At 43.0% G+C, this 23218-nt stretch overlaps 2 protein-coding genes across 2 annotated transcripts in view; one reads left to right on the forward strand and one right to left on the reverse strand.

Annotated features, from left to right (window-relative positions):
• mtm (myotubularin) overlaps positions 1-19794 on the reverse strand; it is a 157450-nt gene extending 137656 nt beyond the window's left edge. The window contains 1 exon segment of the mRNA XM_068352855.1: positions 19670-19794. The gene's annotated coding sequence lies outside the window, so the exon portion shown is untranslated.
• Positions 19795-20346: 552 nt separating this feature from the next.
• Naxd (NAD(P)HX dehydratase) overlaps positions 20347-23218 on the forward strand; it is an 82510-nt gene continuing 79638 nt past the window's right edge. Inside the window, exon 1 of the mRNA XM_068352858.1 lies at positions 20347-20432. The gene's annotated coding sequence lies outside the window, so the exon portion shown is untranslated. The remainder of the gene's footprint in view (positions 20433-23218) is intronic.

Genomic DNA, 23218 nt, shown 5'->3' on the forward strand with positions numbered 1-23218 from the left:
GTAATTTGTATTTTTCCTAGCTATACAAAACTGGGTCCTTTAAAATAGAGGAATGTCTACCACAAGCTGGAATGGCTGTTAAAATTGTTAACAAGGTACTGTGGTTAATGGCAGGTAGTGTGTGTGTGTGTGGACAAGTAGCCCTGCCCACCCTCCCGTCAAAGATTCTTTAATTTTGACCTTCAGCTCAGGACTGAGAGGAGTGACTGAGGTGAGAAGTTTATCTATCAAAAGTCTCGGGATTGCATACGTGGGCAAAAGACAAATTACTTTCAAAATTTGTTATTTGCTCCTTTGTGTATACAAACCTTCTGTCCTTTATAATAAGGAGACATACTTGATGGTGGGTAGGAAGTCACCCTACAACCAAAACGGTTGGTTCCATTTCTCCCTGGTCCCACACAGGAGCAAACCCTTATCAGCATATCATAGATAAGAGTACTAGTACTGTAGACTGATAGGAACTGTCCTATACTTGGCATATGTTCAATGAAGGAATCTTTATCTTTCGAAGGGCAGATGCATTCCGTGATGAAATACCTGCCGTATGATGACAAATGAGTTTGACATTTATTATACCATCTTCCATCTCCTTAAGGGAGGATGGGGGAGAGCTACTGTACTTCTTACAGATCTATTCCAATAAGAATGGTGTTCAGAAGTCTAACTTATCACCATCAATGTCAGATCCAGCAAGTAACAGTAGAACCACTTCATCACTAAAGGTTTTCAAAGGTTTAAAGGTCTCTCATGAATGGCAGAGGCAAGGGACAGTGACATTGCCCTAGCAATCAGGACAATGCCCTGGAGACTGGCCATATATTATATGATCAGCACCCAAGCCTCCTCTCCACCCAAGCTAGGACCAGGAAGGGCCAGGCAGTGGCTGCTGATGACTCAGCAGATAGACCTTTAAGCTCCCGCAAACCCCCCAATCTTAGCTCACAAGGATGGTAAGGTTGCAGACACTAGTGGCACTAACGAGTCTGAGCGGGACTTGAACCCCCGACTGGCAAACACCAGGCAGAGACGTTACCAATCAGGCCAAGAAACAAAGAAGAAGACAAGCCAGTCATATTCTACCCTTCATTCCAGATTCACATTCTACTTATACACAACATACTTTGTCATATGTGAAAGCTGAGCTGCCTGCACAACTACTTGAGCAACCATCACAGAACAAAGAATAAAACCTGTGAGGAACTTGTTAGTACTGTATACTGTACTCCTGTAAGTAAAAGTCTGTGAAGGTTGGTAGGCCTTCTTAGCAGACTGCAATACTTCTCTTGAAGGCTAAGGTAAAAGCTATAACCCTGACTATAGGGTACAACACGGTACCTCAACCCTCTTGGCAGTCGAGGCATATACTCTATGGATTGTCTCACTTTTTTCTTGGTTCTGCCAGTTATAAGGAAGGAATTCTGACACTCGGGCTTGAAATATCGAGCCCTCAAGTGAAGCAAAAGCATCTTTCAATTGCCACCTGGAGCTTTGCATAGAAAGGAAATGGAAAAGATCTCGAACTTGGGCTCTTGTCTCGAAGGGTTTTGGATTTTTGCAATGAACTCTAGCACAAACTTAAACAAGACTTCCTTCCAATCCTCTGTAAGGACTACTAAAGTACATAAGAAAGATCATGTAACTTGCTTTCCCTTTTTGCCAATGCTAAGGCTAGCATAAAGATAATCTTGAAAGTCAGATATCTGTCTGATGACCTACTCAAAGGCTCATAAGGGGTACTCGAAAGAGCCTTGAGAACAAGGGTCACACCCAACGCTGATGCCTGAGGTTCCAGGGTGGGCAAGACTGTGTTTCAAGATCCTAATATGCTTAGACAACTCCCATGAGGATGAACGATCTAAGCCCTTCTGTCAAAAGACATTATTTAGGGTTGAGCAGCTTCTTACAGCCACCAATGAGAGGAGTTTCTCTGGTGAAGGAAAACAAGGAAGTCTGTGATCTGTGCTAGAGATGTTCTGACCAGACAAGGGGGCACCACTTCTTTGACACCAATTGTAGAAGATAGCCCCCAAGCTCTGGTGGACACCTGCAGACAACCATCGCAGGTATCATGACACTTCCTGTGCCGTCTCTTACAAAACGCCTTGCACTCTGAGGAAATCCTGAATAGTATGCAAACATGAAGTGCAAGTGACTTCACAGATTGATGATACCTCTGAGGTATGGCTGGCAGAAAAGGGTGATCCATAGAGGCAATTCTCTCAGGGCCTTTAATGACCCCAGGGCATTCTTATGGCTAATTTTGAGCTTTGGCACTACAACTACCAAAGTAGACGACTTCTTTTGCTTTTTTGGCATCTGAACAGCCACAACCACAGGTACGAAAGCCATCTATACAGCCCTCTTTGGCTCTGAGTTCTCTGCAGGGATCACCAATTGGGTTACTGGTACTGGGAGCACTGTGACTACCACCATACCCTTAATCACTAGAGTCACTGCTAAAGCAACTGACACTGACACCAGTGTTGAGGTAGCCTTAGCTATCAGGTCTCTCGATAAAGATATCGTAGGCCTACCTAAAACCTAGGGACAGACAAGCCTTCCATTGGTCATACTTTTTGTCAGCAATCTGTATGGCAACAGGAGAGCTTCCAGAGTACACTGGGATGTGGCAATCAGTGGGGTAACTCACGACACAGATTTAAAATCTCCTGCCGCATAATCCCTCGGGTCCCGGCCAGGGGTGTATGCAAAGAAGCCTCGAGCAGCAGGTGAACCAGATGAGAGAGAAAAGAGCTATAAAGCTTCTTTGGCATATCTTGGGTATTGCCAAGAATGACCCTAGGGAAGACTTAGCCTTATTCTTCTTCCTCAACGCATATGCCTGCCACGTAACGGCCTTCACTATCTGCTCTCGCCACATAGATATAACTGAAAACAATCATGACCACTAAAGAACTGCAAAGAGAGTGGGATTCTACCACCTGTCTAGCCATAGACAGGTTGCAGAGCCCACCTTTCCTCCGCATTTACGAAATTGAACTACAAATCCCAACACTCATCCACTTTCTGAAAGGCATAACAAATAACATTAAAATCTTTGGTAAGATTCCAACTTGTTGCGGGCAAATGCAAAAGTGAAGTCTTTGAAAGGAGAGTGGACAGGGTTATTCACCCTCTTACATCATCTGTCATCAACTACCTCGTTAACAAAATCAATGACCATTCTAGGTTGCGCAGAAGACATTCCACTATTTTAATGAACGAAAGCTTTGTATAAGCATAGGAACATATTTAAAATCAACTAGTAAGCAATGCAGGAGCCAATCTTACATAAGGCTACATTGAATAAATGCAAGCAAAGCAAAGGAAAAGTATGGGTGCGTGTTAAAAATTTAAAGATCTTAAACCCCATAACTTACTGTCATCGACAGGATTGTGTTTTGCTGGCACGTTCTCTGCCTAAAGTAGAAGCCTGGTGATAAAAAGCCACGGCATTTATAAGAGAATGCTTGAAATAACACTTTTAAAAATTGTATAGTACATTTTAAGTACCTAATATAAAAATACTTTGAAAAAAATTATATATATATATATATACTGTGTATATATATATACTGTATATATATATATATATATATATATATATATATATATATATATATATATATGTATACAGTATCACTTTTACAATGCCCACATAAATGGCACATAAAATCCTACAGGAGACTAACTTTAAATATCTAAACTGTGTATATTATATATATATATATATATATATATATATATATATATATATATATATATATATATATATATATATATATATATATATATATATATATATACACACATATATACTGTATATATATATATATATATATATATATATATATATATATATATATATATATATATGTATATCACTTTTACAATGCCCACATAAATGGCACATAAAATCCTACAGGAGACTAACTTTAATATCAGTCTGTTCACCAGGTTTAGTTAATGCATAACTAGTTCAACAACATTTGCAATGATGTACAGTATAGTTAAAATATATAACAAAATACGGTATGACTCAATAAAACACTTCCTCTCCCTTGAAAACCTATACAATATAGTAATTAGACAATTCACTGCCATTATATACAGTAGCAGTTTGTTTCCTTTTTGAAAATCATGTAACAAAGGAAATTTTTCTCACTATTATTATCTAGACATTATCATCATTAGTGTACTACCTAAGCTACAAACCTAGTTGGAAAAGCAAGATGCTAAAAGCTCAAGAACTCCAACAGGAAAAAATAGCTTAGTGAATAAAGGTAATAAATACTGTAATAATAGAGAAGTAATGAATAAAGAAAATAAAATTTCTCAAGATCAGTAACATCCTTAAAACAGATTTGTCACATATAAACTATAAATAGAGACTTATGTCAGCTTTCTTTTTATCCACCATTATCCCTAAATTAAGGGATCAATTGCCTGATGCACTCTCTCCAATGCCTTCTATCAAAGGCATTCTCTTCCACTAAACCTCTTCTCTCAATACCATCCTTCATCTTATTTCGCCATATAATTCTCTGCCTCCCTCTCAATCTTTCCCCGCTAATTGGTTCTTCCCAAGCTCTCCTCACACCTTCCCCACCATCCATTCTCAACACATGCCCACACCATCTCAATCGTGACACTCTCATCCCCTCTGTAATATGTTATTTTCATTAGTAAAATAAATTTTTGAATATACTTACCCGATAATCATGTAGCTGTCAACTCCGTTGCCCGACAGAATTCTACGGAAGGGATACGCCAGCGATCACTATACTAGAAGGGGGTGTACTCACCAGCGCCACCTGTGGCCAGGTACTGCAGTACTTCTTGTTGACACCACCTCAATTTTTCCTCGGTCCACTGGTTCTCTATGGGGAGGAAGGGTGGGTCAATTAAATCATGATTATCGGGTAAGTATATTCAAAAATTTATTTTACTAATGAAAATAACATTTTTCAATATTAAACTTACCCGATAATCATGTAGCTGATTCACACCCAGGGAGGTGGGTGAAAACCAGTGTACATGACTATAAGATAGCTAAGTATCCCGTATTTCATATTATCAGTTATTCAAAATAACAATGAAATTATAAGTACCTGGTAAGGAAGTCGACTTGAACCATTACTCTGCCTTTAATAAGTTCGTCTTCCTTACTAAGCGCAGCGTTCCTCTTAGGAGGCTGAACAACCCAAAGGTGCTGAAGTATACAGGGCTGCAACCCATACTAAAGGACCTCTACACAACCTTTAACCCAGGCGCTTCTCAAGAACGAATTGACCACCCGCCAAATCAAAAAGGATGCGGAAGGCTTCTTAGCCTACCGTAACAACCAAAAAACAACAATAAAAGCATTCAAGAGAAAGGTTAAAAAAGGTTATGGGATTAAGGGAATGTAGTGGCTGAGCCCTCACCTACTACTGCACTCGCTGCTACGAATGGTCCCAGGGTGTAGCAGTTCTCGTAAAGAGACTGGACATCTTTAAGATAAAATGATGCAAACACTGACTTGCTCCTCCAATAAGTTGCATCCATAATGCTCTGCAGAGAACGGTTCTGTTTAAAGGCCATCGAAGTGGCTACAGCTCTCACTTCGTGGGTCCTTACCTTCAGCAAAGCAAGGTCTTCATCCTTCATGTGAGAATGGGCTTCTCTAATCAGAAGCCTTATATAATACGAAACTGCGTTTTTGGACATAGGCATCGAAGGTTTCTTGATTGCACACCATAAGGCTTCTGACTGTCCTCGTATAGGTTTTGACCTATTAAGATAGTATTTCAGAGCTCTGACAGGGCAAAGAACTCTTTCTAGCTCGTTACCCACCATGTTGGAAAGGCTAGGAATTTCAAACGATCTAGGCCAAGGACGTGAAGGAAGTTCATTCTTAGCTAAAAATCCGAGCTGTAAAGAACATGTTGCTGATTCGGATGTGAACCCAATGTTCTTGCTGAAGGCGTGAACCTCACTAACTCTTTTAGCTGTTGCAAGGCAGACGAGGAAAAGAGTTTTGAGAGTAAGGTCTTTGAAGGAAGCTGACTGGAGAGGTTCGAACCTAGGAGACATAAGGAACCTTAAGACTACGTCTAGATTCCAGCCTGGAGTGGATAGACGACGTTCTTTAGAAGTCTCGAAAGATTTAAGGATGTCTTGAAGGTCCTTGTTGGATGAAAGGTCCAAACCTCTGTGGCGGAGAACTGAAGCCAACATACTTCTGTACCCTTTAATCGTCGGAGCCGAAAGGGATCTCACATTCCTTAGATGTAATAGGAAGTCAGCTACTTGGGTTACAGAGGTATTGGTAGAGGAAACTGCATTGGCTCTGCACCAGCTTCGGAAGACTTCCCACTTGGATTGGTAGACTCTACGAGTGGATACCCTCCTTGCTCTGGCAATCGCTCTGGCTGCCTCCTTCGAAAAGCCTCTAGCTCTAGCGAATCTTTCGACAGTCTGAAGGCAGTCAGACGAAGAGCGTGGAGGTTTGGGTGTACCTTGTTTACGTGAGGTTGACGTAGAAGGTCCACTCTTAGAGGGAGAGTCCTGGGAACGTCGACCAGCCATTGTAGTACCTCTGTGAACCATTCTCTTGCAGGCCAAAGGGGAGCAACCAGCGTCAGCCGTGTCCCTTCGTGCGAGACGAACTTCTGAATGACTCTGTTGATGATCTTGAACGGCGGGAATGCATATAGGTCGAGATGGGACCAATTCAGCAGAAAAGCATCCACGTGAACTGCTGCTGGGTCTGGAACTGGGGAACAGTACAAAAGAAGCCTCTTGGTCATGGAGGTGGCGAACAGATCTATCGTAGGCTGACCCCACAAGGTCCAAAGTCTGTTGCACACGCTCTTGTGAAGGGTCCATTCCGTGGGGATGACTTGATCTTTTCTGCTGAGGCGATCTGCTGAGACGTTCATGTTGCCCTGAATGAACCTCGTTACCAGAGTGAGATTTAGACTTCTTGACCAAATGAGGAGGTCCCTTGCTATCTCGTACAGCTTCCTCGAATGGGTCCCCCCCTGCTTGGAGATGTAAGCCAAGGCTGTGGTGTTGTCGGAGTTCACCTCCACCACCTTGCCTAACAGGAGGGACTTGAAGTTCATTAAGGCCAGATGAACAGCCAGCAGCTCCTTGCAGTTGATGTGGAGCGTTTCCTGTTCCTTGTTCCATGTTCCCGAGCATTCCTGTCCGTTCAAGGTCGCGCCCCAGCCCGAGTCTGATGCGTCCGAGAAGAGATGAAGATTGGGGGTCTGAATCGCTAACGATAGACCCTCCTTGAGAAGGATGTTGGTTTTCCACCACAAGAGAGTAGTCTTCATCTCTTTGGTGACAGGAATAGAGACTGCTTCGAGCGTCAATTCCTTGTCCCAATGAGCTGCTAGATGGAATTGGAGAGGGCGGAGGTGGAGTCTCCCCAACTCGACGAACAGGGCTAACGATGACAGGGTCCCTGTTAGACTCATCCACTGTCTCACCGAGCAACTGTTCCTCTTCAGCATACTCAGGATGCATTCTAGGGCTTGGCTTATCCTTGGGGCCGATGGAAAAGCCCGAAAAGCCTGACTCCGAATCTCCATTCCCAGGTAAACGATGGATTGGGAGGGAATGAGTAAGGACTTCTCTAAGTTGACCAATAGACCCAGTTCCTTGATCAAGTCCAAAGTCCAGTTGAGACTCTCCAGACAGCGACGACTTGTGGGGGCTCTTAACAGCCAGTCGTCTAAATAAAGGGAGGCTCTGATGTTCGAAGAGTGGAGGAATTTTGCAATATTCCTCATCAGAAGCGTAAACACCATAGGAGCTGTGCTTAGGCCAAAACACAGGGCTTGGAATTGGTACACAACCTTTCCAAAAACGAATCTCAGGAAAGGTTGGGAGTCTGGATGAATAGGAACGTGAAAGTAAGCGTCTTTCAGATCCAACGAGACCATCCAGTCCTCCTGCCTGACCGCTGCTAGGACCGACTTCGTCGTCTCCATAGTGAACGTCTGCTTGGTGACATAAGCATTGAGCGCGCTGACGTCCAGCACCGGTCTCCAACCTCCTGTCTTCTTGGCCACCAGAAAGAGACGGTTGTAGAAGCCCGGGGATTGATGGTCCCGGACTATCACCACTGCCTTCTTCTGTAACAGGAGCGACACCTCCTGGTGTAACGCTAGCCTCTTGTCCTTTTCCTTGTAGTTGGGAGAGAGGTTGATGGGAGAAGTGGTCAGAGGGGGATTGCGGCAGAATGGTATCCTGTAACCCTCCCTTAGCCACTTGACAGACTGGGCGTCTGCACCTCTTCTTTCCCAAGCTTGCCAGAAGGTCTTGAGTCTGGCTCCTACTGCTGTCTGGAGAGGAGGAGAGTCAGTGTTTGCCTTTTGAAGTCTTGGGACCTTTCCTAGACCTGCTCCTGGAAGAGTCTGGACGGGTATTTCCTCGGCTGGGGGCTCTGCCACGAAAGGGCGGAATAAATCTCGTAGCAGGAGTATCGGCTACTGGGGTACGGTAGGTTCTGGGAACTGAAGGAGCAACCTTAGCCTTACGAGCTGAAGAGGCCACAAGGTCATGAGTGTCCTTCTGAATAAGGGCCGCAGACAATTCTTTGATAAGCTCCTCAGGAAACAGGAACTTAGAAAGCGGAGCAAAAAGTAACTGAGACCTTTGACAAGAGGTGATGCCAGTAGAAAGAAAAGTGCAAAGTTGTTCCCTTTTCTTGAGCACTCCTGAAACAAACATTGAAGCAAGTTCGCCGGACCCATCCCGAATTGCTTTATCCATACAGGACATTATAAGCATGGCTGAGTCCTTGTCCGCAGGGGCAGTCTTCTTGCTCAAGGCCCCCAGGCACCAGTCGAGAAAATTAAAAATCTCAAAGGCATGAAAAATACCCTTTAAGAAGTGGTCTAAGTCGGAAAAGGTCCAGCAGACCTTAGAGCGCCTCATAGCTGATCTACGTGGAGAGTCAACCAAACTTGAGAAGTCAGCCTGGGCAGAGGCAGGGACTCCCAAGCCTGGTTCCTCTCCTGTGGCATACCATACGCCCGCCTTAGACGTCAGCTTAGTAGGAGGGAACATAAAAGAAGTCTTCCCTAGTTGCTGTTTGGACTGCAACCAATCCCCTAATATTCTTAAAGCTCTCTTAGAAGATCTCGCAAAGACGAGCTTAGTATAGGCCGACTTAACAGGTTGCATGCCTAGCGAAAACTCAGATGGAGGAGAGCGAGGGGTAGCAGAAACAAAATGATCCGGGTAAACCTCTCTTAAAAGAGCCAGGACCTTGCGAAAGTCAATGGAGGGAGGAGAAGACTTGGGTTCCTCCACGTCCGAAGAGGGATCATCTAGGTGTGCAGCTTCCTCCTCAGAAACCTCATCACCAGAGTGTTGCGAAGCGAGAGGTAAAGTTACAGCGGTGTGCTGAACAGCAGAATCTTGACAAGCGGGTGCATAAACACTTGCGGTTTCATCCTCAAGTCTCTGTTGAAGAGGATGAGGGCTGGAGACAAAGTCAAGAGGTTGGGATGAAGGAGGTTCTGCGGCGGTTTGAGGAGCAAGTGTGGAGAGAGGCGACTGTATTAAAACCTGAGGTTCAGGTTGCAAAGACTGGTCAAGTAGAGTAGAGGAAGGTAGGTGCATGCGTTGAGGTGGCTGACTTCTAGCATGAGTTTCCTGACTCAAGAGTTGCGCTTGCTTCAAGGGTTGAGGTGGATGCGCAGTAGCAGGTTTCTGTCTCACGAGTTGAGGTTCTTGAGGTGTGAGCTGCGAGAGTTGAGGTAGTAGCTGCGCAGAACGCAGTTCCTGTCTCACGAGTTGAGGTTCCTGAGGTGCTAGCCTCAAGAGTTGAGGCTCTCGCCTTGAGGAAAGTTGAGGTAGCAGCTGCGAGAGCTGAGGTGGCTGACTCAAGGATGGTAGAGGTTGTCGTACCTCAAGAGGTTGTTGCCTCGAAGAAGGTCTAACCGCAAGAAAATCTTGCATCAAAGCATAAGACTCCTGTTCCCATTGCTGAGGTTGCCTTAAGGAAGGTGGAGGTTGCTGCACAACGCTGGTAACTGGCAACTCCGAACGCGGTAAGGTAGCCTGAGGAACCTCAACTTCGTACGCCTGGCAGACTGGACTGCGGTAAGGCGGAGCGCTCGCAGGAGGAGGTGTAACCTTCTCTGCCTGAAACTCACGCATTAAGACCGCAAGCTGCGACTGCATGGACTGCAGCAAAGTCATCTTGGGATCAACAGACGATAAGGTCTGTTGAGGCAAAACCTTAACAGAAGATGAGGTCTGTTGAGGTATCGCCTTACCTCTCTTAGGAGGTGTGCAGTCACCTGATGACTGCGGAGAGTCAGAGCTAACCCAATGACTGCATCCGGGTTTTTGAACTCTTGAGGTCTGGACTTTACGTTTAAGAGGTCTTGAGACCTGAGTCCAGCGTTTTCTCCCCGAAATTTCTTCTGCAGACGAGGAAAATAAGGGCTCAATCGTCTGCGGGTGGGAGTGACGGTCTCTGTAAGACACGCCCGCAACCACCGAGGATACTTCTGTGCGCCGATCAAGGCCTGCCGAACCCTTTTGCCCTTCGACATTGCTTCTCCCCTGGGCTTGGGAGCTTGCAAGAGGTCCCGGACTGGGAGGACGACTGGCACGCACAGAAGTACCCTCACGCACAACACTGACACTGACACTAGCACTCGGCACCGCACTGACACTAGCACTTGGCACAGCACTGGCACTACCACTTCCCACTGCACTTTTGACCTTAAGTTCCTTGACGTCCGCCAAGAGGAACTTGTGGTCACTCACTACCGATTCCACTTTGTCACCTAAAGCCTGAATGGCACGCAAAACATCGGACATATCAGGCTGAGCACAAATAGTAGGATCGGGGGTAGCCACTACAGGGGGAGGAAAAGGTTGAGGATCATGAGGTGAGGAAAAAAGCGAAGAGCGAGCAGAACTCCTCCTAACTCTCTCTCTCTCTAACTTAGTGGTATATTTAAGAAATCGAACAAACTCAAGTTCCGAAAGTCCGGCGCATTCCTCACATCGATCTTCCAACTGACAGGCAATTTCCCTACAGTCGGAACAAGCGGTGTGAGGATCAACCGAGGCCTTCGGAATACGCCTATTACAAGACCTACATCGTCTATGGGGAGGGGCTTGAGAAAGGTCGGACATCTTGAATCAAAGAGCTAGTCAAGGGAGATTCCAAATCAAGCAAAAGATCGTTAACCATTAATCAAATCAAAATAAAAGCTATCTAAGCTAATAGAAAAGTTTCCAGTATAGCGAAAGCTGAAATCTTAGAGAAATACTTCACCAAAAACCGTGAACAATACTCCAAAATTATAAGCGTATCCATGAACGTCTTGCCGGAAGCACGACAGAGGAAAAATTGAGGTGGTGTCAACAAGAAGTACTGCAGTACCTGGCCACAGGTGGCGCTGGTGAGTACACCCCCTTCTAGTATAGTGATCGCTGGCGTATCCCTTCCGTAGAATTCTGTCGGGCAACGGAGTTGACAGCTATATGATTATCGGGTAAGTTTAATATTGAAAACTTTAATATTCCTAAAATGTTTCTTATTTCATAATTCTTTAACCTTTCAAGGAGGGATATTTTCACAACCTACCTACACAATCTCATCTCTATTCTCTCAAGCATTGTTTCCTCTTTTTGTCTTAAGCAACTAATTTCCTAAAATGTTAGGTAGTAAGATTTACACGGAGGCTATTTTCAGCCATTAGAAAAATAAGTTTTACGTTATTTCTTCACTAATCTAAAATCAAAGCATATGGTATGTGATGTTTGCCCAGCAGTAGGAGAATGACTTTAGTCATGTGATATTCCCAAACTTGAAGAAACGAGATTCAAAGAGAGGTACAGGAATAAGTCTTAAATTGGATTTTAATTCTTATACTTTTAGAAAGAAGGATTTTTAATATTATTTTACAGAACATTATGAGAATAATGTTTGTTGTGTGCAACTTTCCTAAAACAGTTAGGTATATGGATTATAATGGATGTTATTTACCATTAAGTAGATGAATAAAAGATGTTATTTTTATAATAAAATAAATTTTTGAATATACTTACCCGGTGATTATATAAGCTGCAACTCTGTTGCTCGACAGAAAACTCTACGTTAAAAATCCGCCAGCGATCGCAATGCAGGTAGGGGGTGTACTTCAACAGCGCCATCTGTCGTGCAGGTACTCAGGACTCAATGTAAACACAGAACTCAATTTTCTCCTCGGTCCACTGGGTCTCTATTGGGGAGGAAGGGAGGGTCCTTTAATATATAATCACCGGGTAAGTATATTCAAAAATTTATTTTATTATAAAAATAACATTTTTCAATATTAAACTTAGCCGGTGATTATATAAGCTGATTCACACCCAGGGGGGTGGGTAGAGACCAGCAATAATTGTTTACATTATTATGAGCTAAGGATTTTTTATTTCATTTTAGCAGTTATTCAAAATAACAAACATAAAATAAATAAGTACCTGGTAAGGAAGTCGACTTGAACAATTACTCTGCCTTTTTAAGTACGTCTTCCTTACGGAGCCTCGCGATCCTCTTAGGATGCTGAGCGACCCCTAGGATCTGAAGTATCAAGGGTTGCAACCCATACAACAGGACCTCATCAAAACCTCTATCTAGGCGCTTCTCAAGAAATGACTTTGACCACCCGCCAAATCAAGTAGGATGCGAAAGGCTTCTTAGCCTTCCGGACAACCCAAAAACAATAATAAAACATTTCAAGAGAAAGATTAAAAAGGTTATGGAATTAGGGAATTGTAGTGGTTGAGCCCTCACCCACTACTGCACTCGTTGCTACGAATGGTCCCAGAGTGTAGCAGTTCTCGTAAAGAGACTGGACATTCTTAAGATAAAAAGACGCGAACACTGACTTGCTTTTCCAATAGGTTGCGTCGATTATACTTTGCAGAGATCTATTTTGTTTAAAGGCCACGGAAGTTGCGACAGCTCTAACTTCGTGTGTCTTTACCTTCAGCAAAGCTTGGTCTTCCTCATTCAGATGGGAATGAGCTTCTCGTATTAACAGTCTGATAAAATAGGATAAAGCATTCTTTGACATAGGCAAAGATGGTTTCTTAACTGAACACCATAAAGCTTCAGACGGGCCTCGTAAAGGTTTAGTTCGTTTTAAATAGAACTTAAGAGCTCTTACAGGACATAAGACTCTTTCTAGTTCATTTCCAACCATACGATAAGTTTGGAATATCGAACGATATTGGCCAAGGCCGAGAAGGCAGCTCTTTTTTGGCTAGAAAACCAAGTTGTAGAACATGTAGCCGTTTCGGATGAGAATCCGATGTTCTTGCTGAAGGCATGAATCTCACTGACTCTTTTAGCTGTGGCTAAGCATACCAGGAAAAGAGTCTTTAAGGTGAGATCTTTCAGGGAGGCTGATTGTAGCGGCTCGAACCTGTCTGACATAAGGAATCTTAGTACCACGTCTAAATTCCAACCAGGTGTAACCAAACGACGCTCCTTTGTGGTCTCAAAAGACTTAAGGAGGTCCTGTAGATCTTTATTGTTGGAAAGATCTAAGCCTCTGTGACGGAAGACTGATGCCAACATGCTTCTGTAACCCTTGATAGTGGGAGCTGAAAGAGATCGTTCTTTCCTCAGATATAAGAGGAAGTCAGCTATTTGAGTTACAGAGGTACTGGTCGAGGATACGGATACTGACTTGCACCAGTTTCGGAAGATTTCCCACTTCGATTGGTAGACTCTAAGGGTGGATGTTCTCCTTGCTCTAGCAATCGCTCTGGCTGCCTCCTTCGAAAAGCCTCTAGCTCTCAAGAGTCTTTCGATAGTCTGAAGGCAGTCAGACGAAGAGCGTGGAGGCCTTGGTGTACCTTCTTTACGCGTGGCTGACGTAGAAGGTCCACCCTTAGGGGAAGTGTTCTGGGAACGTCTACTAGCCATCGAAGTACCTCGGTGAACCATTCTCTCGCGGGCCAGAGGGAAGCAACTAGCGTCAACCTTGTCCCTTCGTGAGAGGCGAACTTCTGCAGTACCTTGTTAACAATCTTGAACGGAGGGAATGCATATAGATCTAGATGTGACCAATCTAGTAGAAAGGCATCTATATGAACTGCTGCTGGGTCCGGGATTGGTGAGCAAAATATTGGGAGCCTCTTGGTCATCGAGGTTGCGAAGAGATCTATGGTTGGCTGGCCCCAGGTGGCCCAAAGACTCTTGCATACATCCTTGTGGAGGGTCCATTCTGTTGGAATTATTTGTCCCTTCCGACTGAGACAATCTGCCATGACATTCAAGTTGCCTTGGATGAACCTCGTTACTAGTGATATGTCTAGACCTTTTGACCAGGTGAGGAGGTCCCTTGCGATCTCGTACAACGTCAGAGAGTAGGTCCCTCCTTGCTTGGAGATGTACGCCAAAGCCGTGGTGTTGTCCGAGTTCACCTCCACCACTTTGCCTTGAAGGAGAGACCTGAAGCTTTTCCAGGTCAGACGTACTGCCAGTAGCTCCTTGCAGTTGAAATGCATTGTCCTTTGACTCGAGTTCCATAATCCCGAGCATTCCCGACCGTCTAATGTCGCACCCCAGCCTACGTCCGATGCGTCCAAGAAGAGAACGTGGTTGGGAGTCTGAACAGTCAGGGGAAGACCCTCTCTAAGGTTGATATAGTCCTTTCACCAAGTCAGACAAGACTGTATCTTTCCGGAAACCGGGATCGAGACCGCTTCTAGCGTCTTGTCCTTTTTCCAGTGAAAAGCTAGATGGTATAGAAGAGGACGGAGGTGTAGTCTTCCTAGTGACACCAATTGATCCACGGATGACAGTGTCCCTACCAGACTCATCCACAGCCTGACTGAGCAGCGTTCCTTCTTCAGCATCTTCTGGATGGATAGCAGGGCTGGGGGCTGATCGTCTTGTTCAGCAACGTCCTCATCAGAGGGTTCCTCATCCGAAACTGATGAGGAAACGGCAACGGAGTGGGCAACGTCTGACTCGCTGAATCCGGTCGCACTGGTGGATGCGTGACGGAGCCGGACGCAATATCATGGAACTGCTGCACAGTCTGTGAACTGTCAACAACCATGGGTGCGCGAGGAAGTACAGCGTCAACCCGAAACTGTCTAGACCGTCTGGGTTGTGCAGTCAACACCCTACCGGGTTGCTGAGGTTGACGCACTGCGTCACAACAAGTCACCTCTGCTGGTTGTTGAACGTCCTGAACGTCAACAACCACCTCCGAGCGTCGCTTAACGTCAACGTGTGACTGGCAACCCACACTGGGTCGCATCGGTGGAGGAACCACCTCAACTGGCAGACGCGAGTAGGTTACCTCAGCGTCAACAGGGCGCACAACCGACCGGTTGGAAGGTTGTTGGCCAGAAGGAGGAACCACCTCAACTGGCAGACGCGAGTAGGTTACCTCAGCGTCAACAGGGCGCACAACCGACCGGTTGGAAGGTTGTTGGCCAGAAGGAGGAACCACCTCAACTGGCAGACGCGAGTAGGTTACCTCAGCGTCAACAGGGCGCACAACCGACCGGTTGGAAGGTTGTTGGCCGGAAGGTTGTTGGCCAGAAGGTTCTTCTCCGCATTTAAGTCCTCTATCAAGGACGCAAGCTTGGACTGCATGGCTTGCAGCAAAGCCCATTTAGGGTCTACGGGAGCAGGTGTGGCAACAGACGGGGTTAGCGACTGAGGCGGAACCGTTTACCATCCCTGAAAGCCTTGTTATGTGTGACATAATAGTACAGCAAAACTTCAAAGGCTTGACAAAAGCTGAGAAGTTGACCTGTAAACAACTTGGAGCGTCTCCTGGCTAGGCGCCAGGGCGAGTCTACCAGAATTGAGAAGTCTATCTGGGCAGAGGCATGAACTCCCAAGCCGAGAACTTCTCTCGTGTCATATCAGACTCTCGTTCTATAAGCCAGTTTAAAAGAAGGGAAATCAAAGGCTGTATCCCTAAAAACTCCTCCTGGTGCAAAAACCAGTCGCCTAGCCAACGTAACGCTCTCTAAGAGAGCGAGAGAGCACTAGCTTAAAAACAATGGCTTCGAAGTAGCTAGGCCTAGTGTAGGTTCTGACGTTTAGGCGAACGAGGAGCAGCAGTTACAAGATCCGGACGAAGATCCTTAAAAAAAAAAAAAAAATCATCATGATTTAATTAAAGTCCATAGGAGGCTAAGCAGCTTAAGGCTCCTCTCCATCTGACAGAGTCCTCAAGGGAATATCAGTAGGAGGGAGAACAGCCACTTCCTCATCTACAGGAACCTTGTCCGATAAAAGCTAGGTTACCTCAGTGAGTCTCTCACTGGAGCATTAGTAGCAGACCAGAAGGCAACGTCATGTAACTGCTTGACAGTCTGTGAACTGTCAACAACTGAACTGTCAACCACAACAGGTGCGTGAGGACGTACAGTGTCCACTCGAGACTGCTTTGACTGTCTAGACTGAGCAGTCAAAACAACTCTAGACTGCGGAGGTTGACGCACCGCGTCAAAACAAAACAACTTAGACTGTTGTTGTACCTCGCGAACGTCAACGGAAGGTTCCGTGCGTCGCTGAACGTCAACATGCGGCTGGCAGGGTACACTGGAACGCATGGGAGGCGGGACTCTCTCAGCTGGAGAGCGGCAGAAGGTCGCCTCAGCGTCCACAGGACGCACAACCGTGGTTGGTTGTAGGCTAGAGGTTGGTGTCAACCTTCTCCGCACGAGAGTCCTGCATCAATGACGTTAACTGAGACTGCATGGTCTGCAGCAAAGACCACTTAGGGTCTACAAGAGCAGGTGCGGCAACAGACTGTGTGACTGCCTGATGCGGTACCGCTTTGCCTCTCTTAGGAGGTGAGCAGTCGTCGGAAGACTGCAGCGAGTCCGAACTGACCCAGTGGCTACAACTGGGCCGTTGGACTTGCGCGGAAGGGACCGACTTGCGCTTAATAAGCCGCGAGACCTTGGTCCATGGTTTCTTACGAGAAACCTCTTCCGCAGACGAGAAATAAATGGGCTCTCTCGTCTTTGTGTGGGTGGGGCGATCTTGGGTAGATACGCCCGAAACCACGGAGGGAAAAATGTCTGTTCGTTGATCAAGGCCTCTCGAACCCATAAGTCGTTCGACATTACTTCTCCCCTGGGCTTGGGAGCTTGCAAGAGGTCCCGGACTAGGTGAACGACAGGCACGAACAGACGAACCCTCAGACGCAACACTGTAACACTTTGCGCATATCACTTTATCGATTTTCTGTTTTGCACTTATTTCACTGAAATCGAAACTTTTACTGATTTCTACCTGAAACACGCAATTCTACTCTTCATTAAAAGGTAGTAATTGCGAAAACAGTCGTATAATGCAGCTCATTAATACTAGCAAAAAACAGAAAACATATATAAAGATAAAAAATTCAGTGGCTGGGAAAGAGACTAAACACTAGTTCAAATAAACTACGTTTACAATCTCTCACCGCACATAGCCTGGGGACAAGAATAAAACCCTAGAAACGTTTTACCTTCCTCCCCGTACAGAGACTAGGGACGAGAGTAACACGAGAACAACGTTACCCGCTTGAACGGAACGTTTTCTCTCCTCTCTCTCCCTCCGTCTCTATCTCTCTCTCTCTTTCTCTCTTGATTTCGCACCTAAGAGAAGAGCCCAATTATATATCGTCAAAAAAACATGTTATTTGACTAAAGGAAAAAACTGAAAGGTTTTCCAAATAAAAAGTTCCTTTAATTTAGAATTTAAAACATTTAAGCTAAGAAAGAATGAACAAAACGTCAGAATCGATTTACTCTTACTGCAAAGTGAAACCGTGATACACTCTCTCTCTATCGTAACGATAGAGCGCATGTTGAACGTCCTGAACGTCAACAACTGCGTAGTCTAAAAAACTAAACTTTAGTTCATCTTTGAAAACAGTACGAAGACTATCAAAGAAATTCTTTCATAAAACATTAAATTTAAAAAGTTTTAAATTCTTTAAAGGCTAAATACGATATAACGGGCTCAACGTTGATTAACTTCGGTTCCAAGTTAGGACCGCCTACTATCAGGAAAGGTCGCATATAAACAAAACATAAAAATTTATTTTTATATGTTTATAATAAATGGAAAATTAATCGAAGAGGCCTAATAAAGGCGGAGAGATATAAAAAATATAGATCTATAACGTGTTAAGCAAAATTACTAAAAACCTAAACACACTTCCGTCTAAGGGAAGGGTCGGCCATTTAAAAGTGAAAGAGAGTCCATACTCTCTTTGTCACCATAATTAAATCTATCCAAAACGAGTTCAAGTTTTGAGATGAAGATAAAACACCTGCATAGCGAAAGCTCAAAACTAGAATAGTGTACTTCACCAAATAGTTGTGAAAACAAATCCAGTTAGTAACAGCGAATTAGTAGGTCTTGCCGGTAGCCCGACAGAGAGAAAATTGAGTTCTGTGTTTACATTGAGTACTGAGTACCTGCACGACAGATGGCGCTGTTGAAGTACACCCCTACCTGCATTGCGATCGCTGGCGGATTTTTAACGTAGAGTTTTCTGTCGAGCAACAGAGTTGCAGCTTATATAATCACCGGCTAAGTTTAATATTGAAAATTTATTTTTTTAGATTTGTAAACCCTAACCATTATGGGTATAAATGATAAGTGAGAAAGAGCAATTATGCATTTTCCCCCACTATAAAATTCAAATGCCTTAGAATAATTTTTCTACTATATGTGCTTTATCATTACAATTCATCTGCCTCACATTAAAAATAATCATAACCATAGAAGTTTTAAGCAGGTATTATAGTTGGGCTTAAAATTCCTAAGGTTCTACATCATACCTGGAATCATTTTTTCCAAAAAAAAAAACACACACAAAGAGCTGTGTATTAGGCTATTAAATACCATTACAATGCTCAGAGTTAACAATATAAATAAAAGTCAAATCATAATTGGTAATTTCACAGTAAACAATATCTCAGTAACCTAACTTGTATAAATGTGTCCAGAAGGGTATTTGGGAGGTATGTATGGTAGCAGCCACCTGTATGTATTATTATGTCTAACTTAGAATACGGCAGTGTTAAGGGGGTCGCAGGTGGGAGTTAGCCCCCCATTTGGTAAGTAGGTAAGGACACGGCTCGTAGGTTAGGTTAGGGGGAAAAGTTTAGTTCAATTGATGTCCATTTTTAATGAACTCGTGAGGAACTGGCCGCTGATATACAAAGGCTCCGGTTAATCTTTGGTAATGTTAGGTTAAGAAAACTTGTACAAATCAATTAGAAAGATATAACATCACTATCACATAAGATCTTTAGTTATTTTGAAAAAAAAAACTTACTAGATTGTTTGTTTATTACACGTAGACAAGAAATAGCCAAGTTAACCTAACACAGGATACTAAACAGAACACAAGCAGCCTGTCATTCTTGGTCGTGGCATATCTTATGAAATTGTGCAATAGTTCTACGCCATAGAAAAGGGGACCAATAGGCTTTTAGTTTATAAACTTTATATGAACAAAATACCTTAAAAGGAAAGGACAAGACCTAGCCATACACTGGAAGACTCACTGACATGACCCATTTCCTCTTGGCCGAAGTTGTACTTTCGCAGTCCAACCAAATGCTAATAAAGGATTTAAAAGCCGAAGGACACGAAATAAACCTAAAATCTTACTTGTATGTGACCCTCACGACGATACCAGGGTGGAGTTTATAAAAAAGGGGTGGATTTGTTGACACTTCCGCCCTACGAGTCTGTCTTTATAGTGTAAACAAATAGCCGTCCCAGAAACAAATGAGCTCCCAACAAGCTCTTGACCATGTTTAATTTCTAATAATTTTATTTCCTTTAAAGGAACAAATGTGTTTAAAATGTTAGATATATAAGTGAGTGATGGTACATTTCAATCTATACAAGTAAAGTATAAGATTACGCATTTTCCTAGAATGAATCAGCTGTCGTTTAAGATGATTACTTGTCTTATTTGGTGACCTTTGCAGTCACATAAGAAATGGCTATGTATATTTTCTTTCACAATGCAATTAGATACATTTAATCCTTATAAATGTTATCTAAATGAAACTACTGGTGTTCGCTTTAAAAATATAGACTAATAATTTTGATTACTTTCATTTTTTTTCCTACATATTGTGCATTATATCGATTTGTTTTATGCATAAATATTTCATTATTGTGAAATAGATATATATTATTATTACTTGTGTAAAGCTTATATCATCGCCAATTTTAGAAAAACACGTAATATCCAAAGAATAATGGGGTCGTACCCATAACAACATTAGTTAACCTCCACACAACATTGTTATTGTTGATCAGCTGTTAGTGGTTGACCTGGTGGGTTCCAGTGAGAGGGAACTGTCACGTATTTATATAAGCGATTTCTGGTAAAGTTCACAATTCATCTTTTACAGACACGGTAAGAATTCAACTTATAATGTTTCTTACTTGTTATGTGAACTGAATCACTGTATGGCAGTTCCATTTAGTGTCAGATATCTAACGTAAACAAAACCGGGTATTTGGCTACACTGGGCTATCAGTATACTGTGGCATGGTTATCTTTTTCGTCCAACCTTATTAGTCTGGTATTATTGTGGCCGCCAGAGTCAACTTTTTTTATCAATTTTTATTCCTTGTATCTTCTTCCCCAGTTACACCATACCCATGTACCTCCTCGCCACATCTATAAATCTGTGCTGACCCTCAGACTCCTCCCCATTACCTATATGACGGTCTATAAGAACGGGCATATAAGACGTACCTTCATTTCAGCAAGTCAGGTTCAGGAAAAAGAGTTTTTAGTGTATTAAAGCATATATTGTTGGGAGCTTTTGTATATCAGCGGCTAGTTGCTCACGCGTTTATTAAAAATGGACATCAACTAACCTAACCTGCAAGCCGTGTCCTTACCTACATATTTAACGGGGGGGAGGGGGGGGCTTACTCCCCTTTGCAACCCCCCTTACACTGCTGTATTCTAAATTAGCCATAATAAAACATACAGGTGGCCATTATTATACATACAGCCCTATCTTCTTCCCCAGTTACACCACACCTGTATACCTCAGTGCCACATCTATCCATCTGATTTGCTAAATCCTAGATGCCTCCCAATTACCGTATAGCCTATGACGTCCTATAAGCACGGACATAAAGATCCACCTTCATTTCTGCAGGTCGAATTCCGGGGAAAGGTTTTTTAAGTGTATTTAAGCATATATTATTGAAAACAGTCTACCCATGCATTACATAAGCAGAAACATACCGTATATTTCTGCGCAAAAGATGATATTCAGGCAAGATGAGGTTGAAAATTAGTCCAAATTTGAATGAAATTAGGTTATATCTGCTTTATAAGACTACTGGTGAGTTACAAAACCATCAGTGTATAGGCTAACTTTTGCTGTATATATAAAAATCTAAAATAAATTGGATAAAGACGATTTTGTATCATGCTATTGTAAAACATGCAAGTACGCTGCATAAAACCGAAACCATTCCTTTATTTATATTTCATCACCGATCAAACGAACACACGAACATATTTACACATGTGTATAATTTAGCTTTTGCAGCAACAGATATCTTACAAAGTATTGGTTATGTAATAATAAGGTTATTCAGATTCAGGTCGAGGATTCACCTTTTGCATTGGCGCCTCCTGTGTCTTTTAGCTTTGTGTGTTCCTTATTTTCACTAATTTATTTTACTTTATAACTAATAATACAAAATAAATAAAATAAGAGCGATTTCATATCCAGTTTTTCCTAATAAACGCTGCCTAACACAGAAAACATTTTGTTTACGTTCCATCTCTGATCATAACAAACAAACGAACACATTTACAATTGCAAGTGATAACTAATGATAAAAAGAGCTTTTAGTAAAGATGTTATTACAAATATTTTACTTGCCATATCCCTAAAAATTCCTACGCATCGCATAACAGGAAAACCATTTTTGCGTTTAGTCAACAATAACAAAGTACTGCTAATGATAGTATGATGTGACAGAAGAGATGGTGCTTGATTGTAGAAAGAGTGGGGATCATTCAAATCATATTGTATTTTTATTGAAAAATAAATATGCTAATCTAAATTTGATTACTACCATTATTAACATTGCCATTAAAATTATCAAAGGTTAAGGAAAGAGAAAGTTAAAGGTTGCTGAGATGTTAGAATGCAACCATAACTCGATGTTTACATCTTATCAACTGATGTTTATAAATGCAACTCATAGCATTTCAGATTAGATTACATTAATTGATTTTTAAAGCACCGGTAATAATACAATAATACCAGAAATAAAATAAGGATGCATGGAGTTAGGTAGGTAAAAGTACTGAGCATAAGCTGGGTTAGTGAGTGTCAGAGAGAAGATTAGTCTAGGCCTACGTGAGGTCTCAAACTTCACCTGCGATGTATAAGACGCAGGGCGATTTTTTTAGCCAAAGTTTTGAAAAAGAAAGTGTGTCCTATAGGCCGTCAAATACGGTACTGTCATGTTTTTACCCCTCTTGGTTGATTCCCCCTCCCTTCATATTACATGGCCATAGTATCTCAGACTAGCTTCCTTAGCCTTCTCTTTTACATTACATATACCACACGGTACAATTAAAGTTTAACCCTTGACAACATTTCTAATTGGTAAAATAACTTTTTCTACTGTAAATATTGCTTTTTCAAAGAATTTAACCCTTATTTCCATCACAAGTAAGCTGTTTTTTCCGCTATCCCCCCTTCCCATCAGACACAGGTGGGAACCCAGGGTTTTGAGTGGGGAAAACAGGAAAAAAGCATGATTATTCACTACTGAAATAAAGGTACAATTCATTGCAAACACCCTATTAACTGTAGGAAAAACAGTTTGTTCCGTAAGGAAAGTTTTTCCTGAAAGAAGATACAAATTTCAAGATTCATTCAAAAGGCCACGAAACTTAACGCACCCCACCTCACCTAACCTAGTAGTTCCCAGATCACAGACTTACCCCAGGGCCAACCCCCCTTTCAAGGTCACATACCTAGCCAGGGGCAAGTGCTCCCAGACCCCCCTCCCAGGTCAGAGACTTAGCAGGGGAAAGCCTCCCAGACCCCGTTTTCGAGGTCACAGACCTAGCCCAGAGGCCAAGTCCCTAGACCCCTCTTTCCAGGTCACAAACCCTAAAAGTAAATCACAAATAATGTCATACAGTACTTTATT

The sequence above is a fragment of the Palaemon carinicauda genome, chromosome 29 (genome assembly GCF_036898095.1).
Source record: "Palaemon carinicauda isolate YSFRI2023 chromosome 29, ASM3689809v2, whole genome shotgun sequence".
In the NCBI taxonomy this organism is placed as follows: domain Eukaryota; kingdom Metazoa; phylum Arthropoda; class Malacostraca; order Decapoda; family Palaemonidae; genus Palaemon; species Palaemon carinicauda.